The sequence below is a fragment of the Balaenoptera physalus genome (genome assembly GCF_965194825.1).
Source record: "Balaenoptera physalus genome assembly, chromosome: 5".
In the NCBI taxonomy this organism is placed as follows: Eukaryota; Metazoa; Chordata; class Mammalia; order Artiodactyla; family Balaenopteridae; genus Balaenoptera; species Balaenoptera physalus.
In genome coordinates this window covers 129,171,743-129,185,730 of record NC_138884.1, presented here as the reverse complement: position 1 = coordinate 129,185,730, position 13,988 = coordinate 129,171,743, and the positions used below count along the sequence as shown (strand labels likewise).

Sequence of the window (13,988 nt, the reverse complement as noted above, 5' to 3'; positions counted from 1 at the left end):
TTTTGTGGGCTGGGTTGGTTGGTTGGTTGGTAAAACAGGATCAACAAGTACTTTAGGCAAGCTCCTTAGTCCACAAAAAAGACAAATTCTAAAAACCAGTCAATTTTTTGGAAAAAAGGGTGGGGGGAGGATACAAATGAAAGAATAAGTAGTATAAATAGCATCTATTTAATTCTGGCCTTTTTCTAATGTCTTTAGCTATTCACAATGTAAAGTACTGGCAGATTGGTGTCTCTACTGGTATTAAGTAAAAGATGTATCTCATCAAGTCAACAATAGAGACCATGTGTCTTAATTCCTACGCTGAGTTAATATATAAAAGTAGAAATCGTAAGTGCAGCATGTTCCAAAACTGAAATCTTCACTTCCTTTCACAAACTTGCTCCGCCCACATACTTTCCCTTCTCTGTATTTTTTTTTAATAAATTTATTATTTTTTTAAATTTACTTATTTTTCGCTGCGTTGGGTCTTCGTTGCTGCGTGAGGGCTTTCTCTAGTTGCGGCGAGCGGGAGCTACTCTTCGTTGCGGTGCACAGGCTTCTCATTGCGGTGGCTTCTCTTGTTGCGGAGCATGGGCTCTAGGCGTGCTGGCTTCAATAGTTGTGGCTCGTGGGCTCTAGAGTGCAGGCTCAGTAGTTGTGGCGCATGGACTTAGTTGCTCCGAGGCATATGGGATCTTCCTGGACCAGGGCTCGAACCCGTGTCCCCTGCATTGGCAGGCGGGTTCTTAACCACTGCACCATGGGAAGTCTTCCCTTCTCTGTTGATGAAACTTTATTCTAAAGTTGCACAAGACCAAAACTTTAGAATCATTTTTGACTTCTCTCCTTCTCTCATACCTCTTATCCAAGCTTCTCTCTTATCCAGGAAATCCTGTTGACTCCATATTCAAAATACCCAGAATATGAACCCTTCACTGCTGGTTTGAGCCTCCATCCTCTCTCACCTGGATTACTGAAATAGACCCCTAACTAATTTCACTGCTTTTACTTTTGCCTACTCCCATCACCTAGACCTCCATCCCCCTTACACACACAGAGAGACTACTGTCAACCCATGGGGTGGGGGAAAGAAGCAAAAGTTGAAGCAGTGAAATTAGTTAGGATCTACTGCAGTAATCCAGGTTAAGAGGCAATGAATGCTCCTACCTCCTTCCCTCTCAATCAGTCCACTTTAGCCTGAATGTCCTATAAATATTTCATTGTGTTTCCCATCCTCCTACCCAGAATTTCCAAAACTTCTTAAGCCGATTTTTCATTTTCTTTTTTTTAAATTGAGGTGTAATTTACATATAAAATTGTATTAGTTTCAGGTATAAAACATAATGATTTGATATTTGTATATATCACAAAATGATCACTACAAGAAGTCTATTAACATCCATTACTACACATAGCTACCAATTTTTTTTTTTCTTGTGATGAGTGCTTTTAAAATCTACTCTCTTAGCAACTGTCAAATATGGAACACACTGTTTGTAACTACAGTCCCCATGCTGTGCATTACATCCCCGTGATTTATTTATTTTATAACTGGAAGTTTGTACTTGTGCCTTTTGAGCCCCTTCACCCATTTGCCAGCCCCCACCCCCCACCTCTGACAAACACAGATCTGTTCTCTGTGTCTGTGAGCTTGTGTTTTTAAAGATTCCACATATGAAATCATACAGTGTTTGTCTTTCTCCGTCTGACTTACCTCACTTAGCGTAGTGCCCTCAAGGTCCACCCATGTTGTAGCAAATGGCAGGATTCCATTTCTTTTAATGACTGAATAATATTCCATTGTATGTATAATACCATATCTTCTTTATCCATTTATCTGTCAATTAACATTTAAGTTGTTTCCATGCCTTGGCTATTGTAAATAATGCTGCAGTGAACACGAGGGTGCATGTAGTTTTTTGAATTAGTGTTTACATTTTCTTCAGGTAAATACCAGAGAAGTGGAACCGCTGGATCACGTGGTAGTTCTATGTCTAAGTTTAGGAGGACCCCGCCATACTGTTTTCCACAGCGGCTGCACTAACTTACATTCCCACCAATGGTGCACAAGGTTTCTCTTTTCTCCACATCCTCGCCAACACTTGCTATTTCCACGTCCGGTAGTTTCTTCATAACTGTCTTTGCTGTAGACACGTTTACTGCAAGCATTCTTGCTGGAAACGTTTTTGCCACATAACTACTTAGCCACAAGGCAGTTTTGCCATAAAAGATAAAATAACAAAAAATAAAAGAGGGACATTAAAAGGGACATAAACAGGAAACATCAAAAATGAATAATAAAATTAAAAAGACTTTATCGCAAAATACAAAATATTTGAATACATTTAAAATCTGTGAAGGTTCTTGGCAATACTGTGCAAATAACTTATTTTGTGGTTTGTACCTAAGCACTTGTCTTCAAAGTCTTTCTTTCATAGAATTTTCTGTCTTTTTTTCTTTTTTTTTTTGCTTGTTGATCCTTCTCCTTGTTGAGCATCACACTTTTTCTTTTTCACTAAAATTTCTTCCTTCATTAAGATAGACTTTCCAAATACTAGAATGCATATTTATAACTGAGCTTTTTATTGTGTTGTGAAAGCCTTCCACACTGTTGTTTGTTCTTGGAATATTATGTCATGTGTCCATTGAGAGACATTACAAAGTTCTATGGGAAATGTGGATCTGGCCTCTTTCTCCTCCCATGTAGTGTGTTTCAAAATAAAAAACCAATTCTTGGTGTAAAATCATCATCATCTGTCATGCTTTTTGTATGTCAAACCAAGCTATCAACCAGTTATTTTATCTTTTACAGCAAAATTGCCTTACAGCCAATTAATTATGCAGCAGAAATGTGGCAAAAATGCTTGTGGTAAAGATGCTTATGGCAAAAGTACCTAGAAACATTATTTCTTGGTTTTTTAAATAATAACCATTCTAACAGGTGTAAGGTGATATCTCATTGTGGTTTTGGTTTGCATTTTCCTGATAATTGGTGACGTTGAACACCTTTTCATGTACCTGTTCGGCATCTGTATGTCTTCTTGGAAAAATATCTATTCAGATCATCCTACACCCCCCCATATTTAAATCAGATTGTTTGGGGTTTTTTGCTATTGAGTTGTATGAGTGATGTGTTTTGGATATTAACCCCTTATCAGATACATGATTTGCAAATATTTTCTGTCATTCAGTAAGTTGTCTTTTCGTTTTGTTGACGGTTTCCTTTGCTGTGCAGAAGCCTTTTAGTTTGATGTAGTTCCATTTGATTATTTTTGCTTTTGTTCCTTGTGCTTTCAGTGTCAAATCCAGGAAATCATCATCAAGACTGGTGTCAAGGAGCTTACTTGATTTTTCTTTTTTATGTAATATATAGTACTCTCTAACATATTTTATGATTTGCATAATTTTTATGTTCATTGTTTGCCTCTCTTCCAGAATGTACACTCCACAGAGCAGAGATTTCTTTTGTCATTTTTTCCTATTGCTACCTTTCCAGTGCCTAGAAGAGTACCTGACACATAATAGACTCTCTATGAATATTTATTGTATGTTGAATGCATTTTTCTAGACAGCAATATATAATTTTAAAAATTGATAATCCTGGCAGTTTTAAGCTTTTCTAGGTCACTATTACATGCTAAAGAAGTTTAATCAAAATTCTTGGGACCGGGACTTCCCTGGTGGTATAGTGATTAAGACTCCATGCTCCCAATGCAGGGGGCCCAGGTTCGATCCCTGCTCATGGAACTAGTTCCCATGTGCATGCCACAACTAAGAGTTCGCATGCCACAACTAAGGAGCCCACCTCCCACAACTAAGGAGCCTGCCTGCCACAACTAAGAGACCCAGTGCAACCAAATAAATAAATTTTTTTTTTTTTTTTAAAGAGAGACACCTAGTTCTAAAAAAAGCAAACAAAAAAATTCTTGGGACCAATATTTCTCAAGATGTATTTGATGGAAAATTAATTTCACAAAGTACCCTTGCCAGACAAGTTTATAAAACATGGCATACCATACCTCCCTCTTAGAGATTTGCAAAGTCTATTAGTATATTATAGTCTCTGAGAGAGTATGCTGTAAAGAAACCTATTTAACTCTAATGCAGCATTTCTCAAATTTACTTAATGTAACTCTTTTTTCATGGAGCAGCTATTAGCATCCAATGGAATTATTGCTCTGCAGCTTATATTGGGGAAATATTGCTTTTGACCAATGGTTTAAAAATAAAAATATCCAAATGGGATTTAACCCAGAAATGAAAGGTGGGCTCAACATATGAAAATCAATCATTGTAATACACTATATTAACTAAATAGAAGATAAAAGCCACATGATCATCTCAGTAGAGTCACAGAAAGCATTTGACAAAATCCAAAATTCTTTCATGATAAAAACACGCAACAAATGAGGAATAGAAGGGAACTTCCTCAACCTGATAAAGGACATTTACAAAAAACAAAAACAAAACCTCAGCTTACATCAATCATACTCAATGGTGAAAGACTGAATGTTTTCTCTCAATGATCAAAAATAAGAATGTTCACTCTTAACACTTCTGCATAACATTAAACAGGAGGTATTAGCCAGGGAAGTTAGATAAGAGAAAGAAATAGAAGCATCCAGATTGGAAAGGAGGAAGTAAAACCATCTCTATTTGAAAGTTACATGATTTTTATGTCACACACACAATTAGAACTAATAAACAAGTTCAGCATGGTTGCAGGATACAAAACCAGTTTACAAAAATAATCATTTATATTAATATACACTAGTAATGAACTAGGAAATGAACTTGAGAAAACAATTCTATTGATAATAGTATCAAAAAGAATACTTAGGAATAAATCTAACAAAATAAGTGCAACATAAGTACACTGAAAACAACAAAATATCATTAAAAGAAACCAATGAAGACCTAAATAAATGGAAAGACCTGTTCATGGATGGAAAGACTCGATGTTGTTAAGATGCCAATACTCCCCAAATTGACCTACAGATTCAACACAATTCCTATCAAAAATATTAGTTGACATTTTATTCAGAAATTGACATGCTGATTCTAAAATTCATATGGAGATTCAAAGGAACCAAAATAGCAAAAAAAAATAAAGCTAGAAAACTCACACTTCCGGATTTCAGTACTACAAAGCTACAGTAACTAAGGCAGTGTGGAACTGGCATGAGGATAGACAAACAGATTAAAGGAAAATAATTGAGAATTTTACAACAAATTAATGATGGAGCTGAGATTCAAACCTAGGTCAGACATGAAAATCCATGTTTCCCCACTACCATTTAATTTTTGTTTTTGTTGCTCTCTGTATTCTCCAAAATACATACCCCAGGATCATGTACCTAGTAATCAGTCAATAAGTAACCAATGCATAAATGAACAATGCTTCTGGTGATGACCGCTGTCTTATAAAGGAGTGAGTGGCATGTAAGGAAGGATAATTATATCTTTAAGTACAACCCACCAGTTACCCTGAAGTCAAAGAAAGAAATTAAAAGCTATAGTTGTCTGTGTGCTGAATACAAAACACAGATGGGGTTTCTATGCTCTAACATCCTTCACCCTTCAGAATGGATTGGTAAGAATATAAGTAAAAATTATCAGCCTGAAATATAAGACACTAAAACTTAAGATCAAAACTAAAATTAGAATAACCAGGAGACTTTCACCTCAGATTCTAACTTTTCCTGCCAACCTATCATTTTCAGGGAGATTAAGATCAGTGTTGGCTATCTGGGAGGGGGAAAATTACATATACACTAATACACATGAATTCTCCTGGGAAGTCCTGGGAGGCACCGTAACTTTTAAGATCCCTGGAAATTTTTAGTCTTGAAATAGATTCACCAACAAAACAATCCTAAAGAGTTTAACATCCTCAGCAACTAACGTGCACCATCTCAAACCTGGCTCCTCTGACACAGAGAATGAAATGCTACCACAATCAAGCCTGACAGTAACAATTTTGAAGCACTAAGTGGCTTTCTAACAAATTTAGACTTGACAGTTATTTTCTGTTTCTCTTGTCTTAGTGGATTAGTCCACAAGAACTCTGCACATTTTCTGGCTGCGGAGGGGAATACACACTAACCTATCTGCCTGCAGGCAGCCATCCAGGATGGATGCCCTGCAGATGGGGCTGTAGGGTGTACTTGTGACAGCTGTTTGACAACACAGGGGAAGGATGTCCAGAGGAGATTGTGGGTGACTGCTAGGCCAAACTTCTCAACTTCTCATTAGTCTCCTTTTATAGACTTAAGAGCTAACCACAAGCAGTTGCATGCTTTGATAAAAGTGGATCATAGAAATGGAAATAAATGCCATATTTGACACACATTTTAAGCTCATTTCTTTGGACAGTTGAATGTAAACCGTTGTCTTCTATGGGGCAGTAATGTCTAACAGGTATTTTTAAAGGCTTTATATTTTATCTAACATTATTATATAAATTAAGCCATTTTAGGTAAAACAAATAGCATCTGAATATTGGTATTTCAATGTTTCTAACCTATAAAATCATCTAGAATAATTTGCTGCATTTTTAGAGCCTAAATTTTCCTGCTTATGAAAATAGCAATAATAAAAGTCATCCTTCTGTTTCTTGTGTTACCAGGAAAGCTATTGTGCAGATAGTGTAAAATATCCCTCTGGTATGAATTTAGCCTTGAATGAATGATGTGGGCCTGAACTAAAAGAGTACAGGACCTTATAGGGTGCCTTCTTGGGAGCCAAACTTAAAAGGTTAATTTGTCTTCCTCCACTTGTTTATCTTTTGCCCTGATTTCATTACTTAGTTCTTTTAGCTTGTTATGTTATATATGTATTTTGTAAAAACCTGCCCAAGCCCTTTTGGAATAAAGTGAGGGTATAAATAATCAAATTTTAATTAAATAGTATAATCATTTAGCTGGATTTTCTTAAGCACATGCTGAGTGATTACAGGGATGAAACAAGGAAACAGTAGAAAATTTTAGTGTTTTATTTAGGAACACCAGATTGTTAACCACTTAAAATACATAGACCACATATACATAAATAAGGCTCTCCTTAACATTTGGGAGAAATTTTAAAATGAAAAATTGCTGGGAGTGAGAATCAAATATTTATTAATACACTTTTTTTTTAAATTTTTTAATTAATTTATTAATTTATTTATTTTTTGGCTGCGTTGGGTCTTCATTGCTGTGCGCGGGCTTTCTCTAGTTGCATTGAGCGGGGGCTACTCTTTGTTGCGGTGTGCTGGCTTCTCATTGCAGTGGCTTCTCTTGTGGAGCACAGGCTCTAGACGTGCGGGCTTCAGTAGTTGTGGCACGTAGGCTCAGTAGTTGTGGCTCGCGGGCTCTAGAGCGCAGGCTCAGTAGTTGTGGCTCACGGGCTTAGTTGCTCTGCGGCATGTGGGATCTTCCCGGACCAGGGCTCGAACCCGTGTCCCCTGCATTGGCAGGCGGATTCTTAACCACTGTGCCACCAGGAAACTCCAATTAATACACTTTTATACTACATGTTATGTGCCAGACACTATGCTGGTTGTTTTACATGTATGATGTATGTTCTATTATTACCACTATCCACATTTTACAAATGAGGAAACTGAGGATCAGAATGGCTAAGTACCTTGCCTGAAGTCACACTGGGAAAAAGTAGCAGCCAGGATTTGAAACCAGACAGATTGGCTACGGGGTCTATTACACAATTAGGCTGCATTACCCCTCCAAACAGCACAAGACAGTTGTGTAAATAGCTCTGTGATTCTCAGCCCTGACGGCTCAATAACATCATCCTGGAGAGGGGGTGAGGGAAGATTAATACACATTCTGATATATGGGCCCCATTCAGAAATCATCACATATATTTTCTAAAATCCCTACAGGTGATTCTATTCTTGTACCCTATGTTAAGAACTACTGAAATAGATGAACCATCAATTTCAGTTTATAAACTAAAGAGCAGCACGGACTTTGAAGGGATAGTCTATGTTCTGAGCAGGCTTTTTTTTTTTTTTTCAACAAAAACTTTTCCAAATATTTATTTTCACTACTTCTTTTTTTTAAAATTTTTATTGGAGTATAGTTGCTTTACAATATTGTGTTAGTTTCTACTGTACAGCAAAGTGAATCAGCATATGTATACATATGTCCCCTCTTTTTTGGATTTCCTTCCCATTTAGGTCACCACAGAGCAGTGAATAGAGTTTCCTGTGCTATACAGTAGGTTCTCATTAGTTATCTATTTTATACGTAGTGTCAATAGTGTATATATGTCAATCCCAATCTCCTAATTCATCCCACCCCCCCTTTCCCCCTTGGTATCCATACGTTTGTTCTCTACGTTCCTGTCTCTATTTCTGCTTTGCAAATAAGATCATCTATACCATTCTTATAGATTCCACATGTATGTGTTAATGTATGATATTTTTCTGACTTACTTCACTCTGTATGACAGTCCCTAGGTCCATCCACGTCTCTGCAAATGACCCAATTTTGTTCCTTTTTATGGCTGAGTAATATTGCATTGTATATATGTACCACATCTTCTTTATCCATTCCTCTGTTGATGGACATTTAGGTTGTTTTCATGTCCTGGCTATTGTAAATAGTGCTGCAATGAACATTGGGGTGCATATGTCTTTGTGAATTATGGTTTTCTCTGGGTATATGCCCAGGAGTGGGATTGCTGGGTCATATGGTAATTCTATTTTTAGGTTTTTAAGGAACTTCTATACTGTTCTCCATAGTGGCTGTACCAATTTACATTCCCACCAACAATGCATGAGGGTTCCCTTTTCTCCACACCCTCCAACATCTATTATTTGTAGATTTCTTGATGATGGCCATTCTGACTGTGGTGTGAGGTGATACCTCATTGTAGTTTTGATTTGCATTTCTCTAATGATTAGTGATGTTGAGCATCTTTTCATGTGTTTGTTAGCCGTCTTTATGTCTTCTTTGGAGAAATGTCTATTTAGGTCTTCCACCCATTTTTGGATTGGGCTGTTTGTTTTTGTGATATTGAGCTGCATGAGCTGTTTGTATATTTTGAAGATTAATTCTTTGTCAGTTGCTTCATTTGCAGATATTTTCTCCCATTCTGAGGATTGTCTTTTCATTTTGTTTATGGTTTCTTTTGCTGTGCAAAAGCTTTTTAAGTTTAATTAGGTCCCACTTGTTTATTTTTGTTTTTATTCTCATTACTCTATCTGAGCAGGCTTTTCAAAATCTTTGGAATATAGGAATGATTAAAATGGGTGCAGTGTCACAGTGATAAAAACAGTTATGAGAATAATCACGACCCAAAGAAACCAAGCCATATACATACAGGTCCCAAGCTGTCACTCTCCTGTCAACAAAAGACATCACAGTTGCAGCAGTAGGGAGTTAGATTCTATATTCAAGAGAATACAGAAATTTAAGTCCAAAGGTGAAGGAAGGAACACCAAGGAATAACCTCTCTTACAGCATGTGTAGGTTACACTTTCCATTAATAGAAATGGGAAGAAGTACCATTGTAAGGTAGCCACCCACCAAGCTAAATATATAGCTGCATACTCCATTTTTACTACATGAAAAAGAATATCCTTTTTAACCTATGTTTTATGGTCAAAACTCTGTGAACTATCTTGAACCACTTTAGTTTGTGATGGAAGATCACAGAGATTGAAGGTTAATTTATTAAGTTCATTTATTCTGTACTTAAAAACAAGACTTTATTTGGAGGAGAGAGAGCAAGAGAAAAGGAGCAAGAAAGAGATTAAGTGAAAGAGGCTAAGTAAAGTAGTAAATTAAAGCTAAGGTGTGTATTTACCTTGAGAGTTGTTGATTCCTCATGGAGACATATGATGCAGTGCCTTTCAGTGTCAACCCTCCAAACCCTTTCAGTTATTTTAGTTCCTGGAGTTTTCCAGAGGCACAGAGGATTTAACAAATTACAGAGACTACATATGTGAATTATTCACTGGGCTTTTTTGGTGTATTTCCTTCATATCCACACTGCTAAATGCAATTGTGTTAGGTGCCAAATTCCTGAAAAAAAAGGTTGTTCTTTTCTCAATAATGTTTAGATGCTTCAGATCTTTTGGGACATGGTGGAGGTATAAAGAAGTAAATTAGTATTATCTGTGCTCAAAGGCTGCCCGTGTTTATTCCTGCACTGATATCAACCTGATTTGCTAATGAGGTGACAATAAAATGGTAGTTATAGTTCCCTACTTATATTTCACTATGAGGTTCTTAACTTTAGGGGATAAACTGCTATTTGTGCCCAGAAACGCATTCTTTCACCTAATTTTATCTTGACTGCCATGTGGTAAAAAATCCTTAGCCTTTATGTGGCTGATTCTTTTTTCTTTCTTTCTTTTCAGGCTTTACAGTTTTATGGAGCAGTTTTACTGTTTGAAACTATAAAAGAGCTCCTTGAGAATTTGGGGGACTAGCTCCATATCGATATGAATAAGCCAAAGGACAACATTCTGTATCATCCTTCGAAGACTTCTATTTGCGAGGTATTATACCAAGTTGTTTGATCCTAAGGGGAAAATCTACCAAACGGTAAGAAAAGTGATAGCCAAAATAATAATAATAATAATGATAATAATCTGTCATTACTGATCATTTGGGCAGGTTCTAGGTTGTCATTTTCCCTAGCCTAAGTAGTTTGAAGAGGCAGGCTAAACGAATTAATACTCTGGCTAAGATTACAGAGCAAATAGTATTTCAAATAAATATTTTCTGGCACGGTAAAAGCATCTGATGATCTACAAGGCATTGTTCAGCGGGGGAGTGTTATCTCAGGAGGGTCATTCACAGAAATCACGAGGGCTCATCTTTCCCTCTTAACCTGCACTCCGCAGTGGCTGAGCTTGCGCGGCAGACCTAGACTCGACAGGGAGGCAGGCGGGCACGTGTAGGTGGAGTCAGCTTTGCGGAGCCAACGCCACCTGCAGAAGGGCTCCAAGGTGTCCATTTTGAGTCGAAGTTACAGAACACTGCCGTTTCAACCTTGGGTCTCAGCCCCATCTTCTAATTCAGCTTTAGCAGCCATTAATACAGTAACTTTCTCAATATTTGTGTCTACTTTTTACAACTTGAAACTCAGAGAACAGAGGGGGTGATTCATTGACTCCTTGTTTTTTTTTTTGAGTCCTAACTTTCGATGGCCACCTTAGGCAAGTTGCTTCACCTCCCTATATTTTTTAGGAATAAAATGCTCAATACTAAGGGTCCCTTCAGCTATTTCAACTTTCCTAAGTAACACATTTTTTAAAGCCAGCTGCAGCTGGCTGTAATCAAAAGTAGTCAAATGTGCATGGATGTTGAGAAAAGGGAACCCTTGTGTACTATCGGTGAGACTGTAAATTGGTGCAGCCACTATGGAAAACAAAACGAAAGACCCTCAAAAAATTAAAAATAGAACTATCACATGATCCAGCAATTCTACTTCTGGGAATATATTCAAAGGAAACAAAAACACTAACTCAAAAAGATATCTGTGCAGCACCCCCCCACCCCCCGTTCACAGCAGCACTATTTACAACAACCAAGACATGGGAATACCCTAAGTGTCCATTGTGGGATGAATGGATAAAGGAGATGTGGTGTATATATGCAATGGAATATTATTCAGCCATTAAAAAAAATACAAGAAAATCCTACCATTTTGTGACAATACAGATGGATCTTGAAGGCACTGTGCTAAGTGAAATAAGTCAGATAGAGAAAGACAAATACTGTATGATCTCACTTATAATCTTAAAAAACAAACAAAAAACCAAACTCATAGAAAAAGAGATCAGGCCTGCAGTTACCAGAGGCAGAGGGTGAGGGAGGGGGAATTGGAGGAAGATGGTCAAAAGGTACAAACCTCCAGTTATAAGATAAGGGCTAGAGATGTAATGTACAACGTGATGACTATGGCTAACACTGAAGAATGATATACAGGCATATTGTATTATTGTGCTTTGCTTTACTGCACTTCAAAGGTATTGTGTTTTTCACAAATTGAAGGTTTGTGGCAATGCTGCATTATCAGATGATGGTTAGCATTTTTTTAAAAATTTTATTTATTTATTTTATATTTATTTTTGGCTGCGTTGTGTCTTCGTTGCTGTGCACAGGCTTTCTCTAGTTGCAGCGAGCGGGGGCTACTCTTTGTTGCGGTGCATGGGCTTCTCATTGTGGTGGCTTCTCTTGTTGCGGAGCACAGGCTGTAGGTGCACAGGCTTCAGTAGTTTTGGCACGCGGGCTCAGCAGTTGTGGCTCGCGGGCTCTAGAGCGCAGGCTCAGTAGTTGTGGCTCACGGGCTTAGTTGCTCCGCGGCATGTGGGATCTTCCCGGACCAGGGCTCGAACCCGTGTCCCCTGCATTGGCAGGCGGATTCTTAACCACTGCGCCATCAGGGAAGTCCCTGGTTAGCATTTTTTAGTAATAAAGAGTTTTTAATTAAGATAGGTACATTTTTTTAGACATAATTCTATTGCACACTTAATAGACTACAGTATAGTGTAAATATACTTTTACATGCACTGGGAAACCACAAAATTCAAGTGACTCATTGTGATATTGTGATATTGGCTTTATTGCAGTGGTCTGGAACCAAACCTGCAATATCTCCAAGGTGTGCTTGTGTAGGCAAGTTGTTGTGAGAGTACATCCTAAGAGTTTGCATCGCAAGGAGAAATTTTTCCCCCTTTTTTCTTTTTTTGTTTCTCTTCTTGTTTTATCTATATAAGAAGATGGATGTTAGCTGAACCTATTGTGATAACCATTTCACAATGTATGTACATCAAACCATCATGCTGTATGCCTTAAACTTATACAGTGATGTATGTCAATTATTTCTCAATAAAACTGGGGGGAAAAAGTAGCCAAATGTGCATTTCTCTAAAAACACCACACTTACGTTCAGGTCTACAAATTTGTGAGACTTTAAAATAGAAATTAAAAATACAAAATAAATTCTCATCTACACTATTTCCTTCTATTCCGTTAAGATAGTAAATCAAATATTAAAATATCTTCTTTTCCATTAAAGGAATTTTACAATTACTATTATTTTCTTATCCCATTTAGGGTAAAGAATGCATCTAGAAAATTCAAAAGGTAAAAAAAAAAAATACTGTATGAAAATATATATGGATCCAGCATGTATTCATGAAATAAATACTCCAGGGCCTATCATCTCCAAAGCCAAATTGCTGTGAATCAAAAACTGAAATATGATTGCAAACCATTGCAGTGACATATTTTTGCCTAAAAAGGAAAAGGATAGAAAAGAGGATAATTTCGTCTTTTGAACATCTAGATGTGCTAAATACTATGTTAGAGACATTTATATGTTTATGTAATTGAAACCCCTGCCACGGTTTTGTGACGTTGATATTTTTATCCCCATTTTTATAGAGAAGGCAGTTGAAGTCCAGAGAGATTGAACACTTGCTCAAAAACACACTGTTAGTAAGATCTAGAGTTTGAATCCCTATCTGATGACCCCAGAACTCAAGTCTTTTCCAAATCATTCTCACCATGTGCTGGCATGAGTTACACTGGGTGGTGGCAGTGGAAAGTGTGCACAGCTATGATGACAGCGTGGTTTTTCACTTCTGACAGGATAAACTCCCTTTATACTCCCATCATCTATGTTTTTCTTCAAAGAGCATCTATTCAGTCATAAGCCTCACATCCTCAGGAAGCAATTGTCCCATCATTCTTAGAGGACTGTTATTTCCTTAAATGTTAGGTGGAATGAGGTCACACATCAGGCCCATGGCAACCAGTCTTTGTTTAATGTTTGATAATGCATTTGTCTTAAGGTCAAACGGGATTATTACCAGAACTCTACTGAAACATAAAAGCAAATGGAAAAGGGACAAAAAACAGGGTTGGGTCAGAAATCAAAAAAAAAAAGAAAGAAAGAAAGAAAAATAACCATCACAGAATGGATTTGATATTGAAAAGACAAAACCTGGGGACAAAAAAGCAGTAATAGAAATATATTTT

The 13,988-nt window shown here is 37.2% G+C and overlaps 1 protein-coding gene across 1 annotated transcript in view; it reads left to right on the top strand.

Moving 5' to 3' along the window:
- Positions 1-13,988, top strand: part of MAD2L1 (mitotic arrest deficient 2 like 1) — a 287,298-nt gene that overhangs the window by 259,600 nt on the left and 13,710 nt on the right. The window lies entirely within an intron of this gene.